This window comes from Equus przewalskii, chromosome 30 (genome assembly GCF_037783145.1).
Source record: "Equus przewalskii isolate Varuska chromosome 30, EquPr2, whole genome shotgun sequence".
In the NCBI taxonomy this organism is placed as follows: domain Eukaryota; kingdom Metazoa; phylum Chordata; class Mammalia; order Perissodactyla; family Equidae; genus Equus; species Equus przewalskii.
Window position 1 is genome coordinate 6,878,427 of NC_091860.1, and position 6,081 is coordinate 6,884,507.

General features: G+C 45.1%; 1 long non-coding RNA gene across 1 annotated transcript; it reads right to left on the reverse strand.

Moving 5' to 3' along the window:
• Window positions 1-569: 569 nt before the first annotated feature.
• On the reverse strand, window positions 570-5,867 carry LOC139080458 (uncharacterized). Its single transcript, XR_011534985.1, has 2 exons — window positions 4,952-5,867; window positions 570-4,861 (listed from the first exon to the last, which is right to left on the reverse strand). It is a non-coding gene; the product is annotated as an uncharacterized lncRNA (long non-coding RNA).
• Window positions 5,868-6,081: the final 214 nt, after the last annotated feature.

Genomic DNA, 6,081 nt, shown 5'->3' on the forward strand with positions numbered 1-6,081 from the left:
CATTTTTCTTGCCATTCTGAATCCCCGTGCAGCTTTGGTGTGATGTCCGGGCTGCGTTAACCTCTTCATCTTTAAAGGTTCAAGGTAGAAGGGATTTCTATTGATGAAACATCACTACAGCTGTGAATAGAAGCTCACAGACACTGCTGCTAAGTGACTTTTCTAGTTAAGGCCTATTCACTGAAACAAGCAGAGCAGAGCATTAATATTTGGGTTCCTCTGACTTTCTGTCATGGGAGCTGTCACACAGTGGAATTTGAAAGACAGATTCCCTTTTGTGACAGGCCTCCTTTACTGACCTATTTGGGGTTATATATTTGGAAGCCAGGGTTCCCACCTACGTCAATGGAAATCCTGTGGGCAGAGGGAGGGCGGGCGTTCCGCACACACCCACACCGGGCAGAAGCCTCCAGACAGCAGGGTGGAGCTTTGCTACAGACAGAGGGATTTTATTGTCTGAGCCTTCAGAACTACACTCTTCAATTTAGTGAGAATGGCTAGATCGTTATTACTGTTTATTTTTATATTTGCAGTGAATTTGTCTAAAAATAAAAAAATTGAAACAAATATTTATATTTAAAAGATATTTATTTTACAATTTCTAGGCGGTCTCCCCTGCCTGATGCTCCACGGGGGCCTGTAGTGTTGATTTGTATAGGGTGTGACAGAGAGGGAGGAGTGGCACTTTGCACCATGTCTGATAGTCTCCTATGTTTTGAGTAGAAAGTCTCTGAGACTTTCACATGCAGGTAAATACAGAAAAATACTCATTTAAGGAATCGTCTCATAACCAGCGGCCAACTTTTTGCTGTTGCTTCGTTTGCATCTTCCGCACCACAGGCCGGCCTCTCCGCCGTGTGCTGGAACAGAACCGAAAGCGTACAGGGAGCCCTTATGTCTGAGACAAGAAGAGAAGGCTTCAGCGAAACTTCTCTCAGCAACCTGTAGTGTCCTTGTTTGTTCTTTTAACCTATGTATCCCTTATTTAAAGCTTTCAGTTAAATGCATTCAATTTCTTTGTGCCTCAGTTTCCCCGGTTACTTGGAGAAAGTGAACTATCCTTCCTCGGTGGTTTCAGAAGAACTTGAGGTAAACGGGGGTTTTACTTGACATTAAGGGCAAAATAAAATGGGAAATATTTATTTCTGGGCAAATGGGTTGGAGGAGACTCTGCACCAAATGAACCCTGTCATTTTGGGAATACTTTTCGTCTTAGAATTCTTTAAACATGCAACGTGTCTTGCACACCGTCTTCATAGGCTCTTGATACATGTCTACAGATTTAAATTCCGCTTGACTGCATTTACAAGTGATATGGACCTTCTACGGGGTTTGAACTTCAGGAAGAAGAATTGTTTGGGAATGACGATTCCTCAGATTCCTCCTGTGGACTCCTGTGGCATCTTATCTGAACCTCTCTTATTGCACTTTGCACATCGTTCCCCATAACTGTTATTGGATGTGGACATCCTCCTGTAGATTAGAAGCTTTTGACAGTAAGAGTTGTATCAGGCTAATCTGTCTTTCCTAGAGCACATTTCTTGTCTTATAATTTAGTCTAAAGAAATACTTGTGGAAAGAAGGAGCAGACAATTGTGGATTTTTTTAAGTTAAATAAATAGTTTTGTATCTATTTTATATCTATTATTCTGTGAGAGACACAGAAATGGAAAAAATTAGAAATAGCTGCAGTCAGTATTTGAATATATTCACCGAAATGATAGATGAGAAAAGCAGAAGAGAAAAATGGTTTTGGAACAGTCGGTTTACCAGTAATGAGGGAAGCAGACTTCATATTCTATGCCTATAAAAAATAATAAGACACGTACAAGAAGGTTCATAGCAGACTTGTTTGTAACAGCCCCAAACTGGAAATAACCCAAATGTCCATCACAGCAAAATGGATAAATAAATTGCAGTGTATTCACACAACAGAATACTGTTCAATAAAATAGAACAGCCTCCTGATACACAAAGCAACACGGACTGAGACGTAACGCTGAGTGAAAGAAACCAGACACCAAAAGAATATATCCTGAGCTATGAAATTTTCAGAAAGTTCAAGAACTGTCAAGATGTGCTTGGTGATAGACATCAGGAAAGGCAGGTATAATGAGAAAGAGGCGAGATGGAGCCTTCCAGGTGTTAGAAACGTTCTATATTTTGATCTGGGTCATGTTTATATATCTAGAAATTCATCAAAGTCTACATTTAAGATTTATGAACAAAAATATATAATAACTCAAATTGTAAAAAAAATTAAAGGAAGCAAGACCACTACTATTTATTGAGTGCTTACTATGTGCCAGGTAAGGTGCTAAGCACATGGGGCTTTAAAAATATTAAGCAATTTGCCAGAGGTCACAGATTCTGGGAAAAAGAATCTGGACTCAAATCTCACTGTCGTGGGCTCCAAATCTCTGCGCGCTGCGGTCCCCACTCTTTAGCCCAAGAGTTAATCCTCGGCCTTGGGGGCCTTGGCCCGCGCAGTCAGCAGCCCTCCAAGCAGAGCAGGTGGGCCTGAGGAAGCACACAGCTCTGCCCCAAGTGTCTGTCTGATAACAATCAACCTCTGTTGCCGTATTAGCGGAGCTGTTAAAACATTTCCCTTGCTGTTGGTTATGTCAAAGGCCCTTGCCAAGTCTCAGGGACAGTGGCCTGATTGTTAAAGGAAGGAACTTAGTGGAGGAAGAGGGAATGGAGGTTTCAGTAAGGCGTGGAGGTAAGAACAGAATGCACGTTATTTGTGGCGTTGCTTCATATTTGAAGTTCATCCTGGCCTGGTGTTCTTTTGGGGAAAGAAAACCAAAAACGAAGTTTCAGAACACAATTCCCCTCCATCTACTGTTCTCTCTTTTGACTTAATTATTTTAATTTAATTTGTTACAGGCATGAGGTTTAATTTACAAATCTGATGAGTGATTAACATTTAATAAATGGACACTTACTATCTTAATATTTATTAATGAGGGTTCAAATATATGAACCACAACACCCATATGTTCTCATAAAATGAGAGAAAAGAGAAGCCTTGGATCCTGGTCTATGTAATCCTTACCCCCACATCTCTCCCTCCTGCTGTTGTCCGAACTCACTGACGCCCTCCTTGTCTCCGTGGCCCGCCATCTTGTGCGATGGAGAAGTCCTGTCATGCTGCTGTCACACGGGAATTCTAAGCATGAGATTCCAAGCTGGTCCCTCACAAACAGCACCACTTACGACTTGCTTATGACTCCACTCGGTTAAGCAGATCCTGCAGAAATTCCTTTGCCTTCCTTCACGCTCTGAAGTCTGGCTCTATACGCAGGAGACGAGACAGCGTGGCTATAAAGAACTCAATCATCTACTGACAGAGTTACCTTGGGCAAGCCACTGGCTTCTAGGAACTTCCTCGGGTTCTTAGTTTACAAAATGGTACAATACCTACCTACCTCAGATGACGTGTGACGGTTACACTAGAAAGCCAGTTTGCCCAGCAGAGTGCTTTGCATATGGAAGGAACTCACTAAATAATGATTAGAATGATGGCAGATTTAATAGGAGTAGCCGGAAGCCCCAGTCTTTTCTCCAGATAAAATGTGAACGAGGGCTTCAATGTCACGCATCTACTTCGTGCCTTCATTTTCTTTACTGAGTGTAAATTGGGCCCGCAAAGGGCTAGCCTTTAAGCTCTGCCATGTTCTAAAATTTGCTAAAGGCAGCATTTTAAAATCAGAATCCTAATTGGAAATGGGAAACGTTAATAAGGGTGACCAACATGCTAACTTTCTGAACCCTGAATTCCTTCTTGTTGACCATTGATTCGAATCTTCTTTTCAGACAGAAATTCTGTGGTACAGAAACATGTGGTCAAGCCTGGTTGTGTCTCCATTACCCAGGTCAGAGGTGGACACTGTGACCAGATAGTGGCACTCCTTCCCAGGCCAGGCCGGCAGCCATGTGCTACCAGCCTTCTTGATTACACCAGACAATCCTCAGACTCCCTCTCGCCCCAGCCTCCAGGCAGCCCCAGGAGGTCCACCAGCTGGGCCTCAGAGATGAGCACTCAGTCCTACCTCTGGTCTAAGTCCCTGGCCAGGTCCTCTAGCAATATTTTTTACCATTGATCTAGGATAATTTTTAACGCCAAAGTAAAGCCAGCCATGTCAAATTGGGGCCTAAAGGAAGCACTTTGGCGCATAGCTTTGACCAGAATTGGAAAGTAGAAATGGAATCACCCGTCCGGCCCACCTTTGAATTCTTGGACTGTTTTTCTGCCCTTCTCCCTTCCTCCAGTAGGTGGCACTCCTGAGCGAGGCTTCCTTGCTGAGGTGGTGGAGTCGGTCCCAGCCCAGCTCCTGTCTCTGCAGAGGTGGACCGCTGGGGATGTGGGGCTCTCTGCCTGACGCACAGCAGGGGACCTCTGCGTGGCCCTGCCATCCGAGCTAGGAGAAGGCGGGCAGACGAGAGGGAACCGCAAGGCCTGGGGTGCAGCTGGTTATTCCGAGAGAAGCTGGGGTGGTGGCGGACCATCTCACTGGGGAACGTGGACTCTCGCCTATCCAAAGTCTAACCACATGCTCAAGCTCCTGTGGGCAATATCTTTAGATCTCAAAATAGCCTGAAGTTTATCTACAACTTTCCATTCTCCCATTGCTAACTAATCTTTTCTATCTGGGCCTTGCCTGCCTGGATGATGAGTTTTCTGTAACCTTTTCTCGAGGGGCAATTCGGTATGCAGGTGGGACCTTTTCCAACTTTCCAACCAGGCAGGGGGCCTCTTGCCTTGGAACCATGACTTGCCAGACAGGCTCGTGTGGCCTGACTTGTACAGTGAGGCAGCTTCTGACTTCCTTACTAAAGACTCTCCGGCCTCTTCTTTCTATAGGAAAAGGGTTTCAGAGAACACCGATCACATATCTGCAGCTTCAAGACTGAACCGTTTCAGCTTGAAAACATGGAATACACTTACCTGGCGGGTTTTTTATTGTCCCTCGGGGGAGCCAACCAACACTTGAAAGGGCTGACTCTGTGTATGTGGAAGTCAGATCGAAAACAGATTGATCAGCGGGCTCTCAGCTTCAGGGGCCCCTGGCACCATATAAAGTTTTGCTTCTGATGGCAGTGAAAAGCCTAAAAACCCACCAGCATTTTAGCGCTGCATCTTGCATTTGTGCTGCCCCGGTCTAGACCAGGATTTCTCAGCCTTGGCGCCATTGACATTTTGGACTGGAAAGTTCTTTGGGGTGAGGGGCTGTCCTGTGCATTGGAGGAAGTTGAGCAGCATTCCTGGACTCCACCCACTAGATGCCAGTTGCACCCCAGTTCCAGTTGTGACAACCAAAGTGTGTCCGGCATTGCCAAATGTCCCCTGGACCCGCTTGAGAACCACCGGTCTAGAGTAATGTCTTTACTGAGGGGCCTGCTGGCTCATTTTCACACTTTTAATCCATCCTGTAAGATCATGTTCTTTTGCCTATAGCCCTCAAGCACATTTCCTTTCTCAGGATTCTAATTTTAAAAATGACAACAGTTTGGTGCTGAGAAAGGATCAAGTTCCGACGCTGCCCACCCTGGACAGGAGGATGGGCACCTTCTGTTACGGCTTACCTGCGTGAATGTGAGTCTTCAGCTTGCAGGTCCGCTTCTCTGTTAGATTATCGCCGTTTCTGCATTGTCTTAATCACTTGCTTTTCGGTTTTGGGTTCTGTGTTCTTCCTTTCCTTTCTCTTCTTTTCTCTTGTGTTCACTAATCTTCCTGTTCTCTCTCTAAACAATTAATTCCCCTTCTAAATACACCCAAGGTTGTCTCCCGGACCAGTCCCATGCACCCACGGAGCACCTCACCAGGGAGACCAGCTTATTTTTTTCCATGTCCCAGCACCACTTCTCAGTAACAGCAGGGAGGGGGCCCAGCAGGCTGTGTTTACACAAGCCAACTGGCTCAGGGGGAGAAGGTTTAATTTAGTCCAGCTCCAGGCTATTGTATAAACGACTGTAGTCAAAAAGCAAGTTGTTTTCAAATTCCATAACTGGGAGGGACCCTGGAGAAAAGCGTGTCCAAGAAGCTCATTTTGCAGAGAAAGAAACAGGGACCTCAAG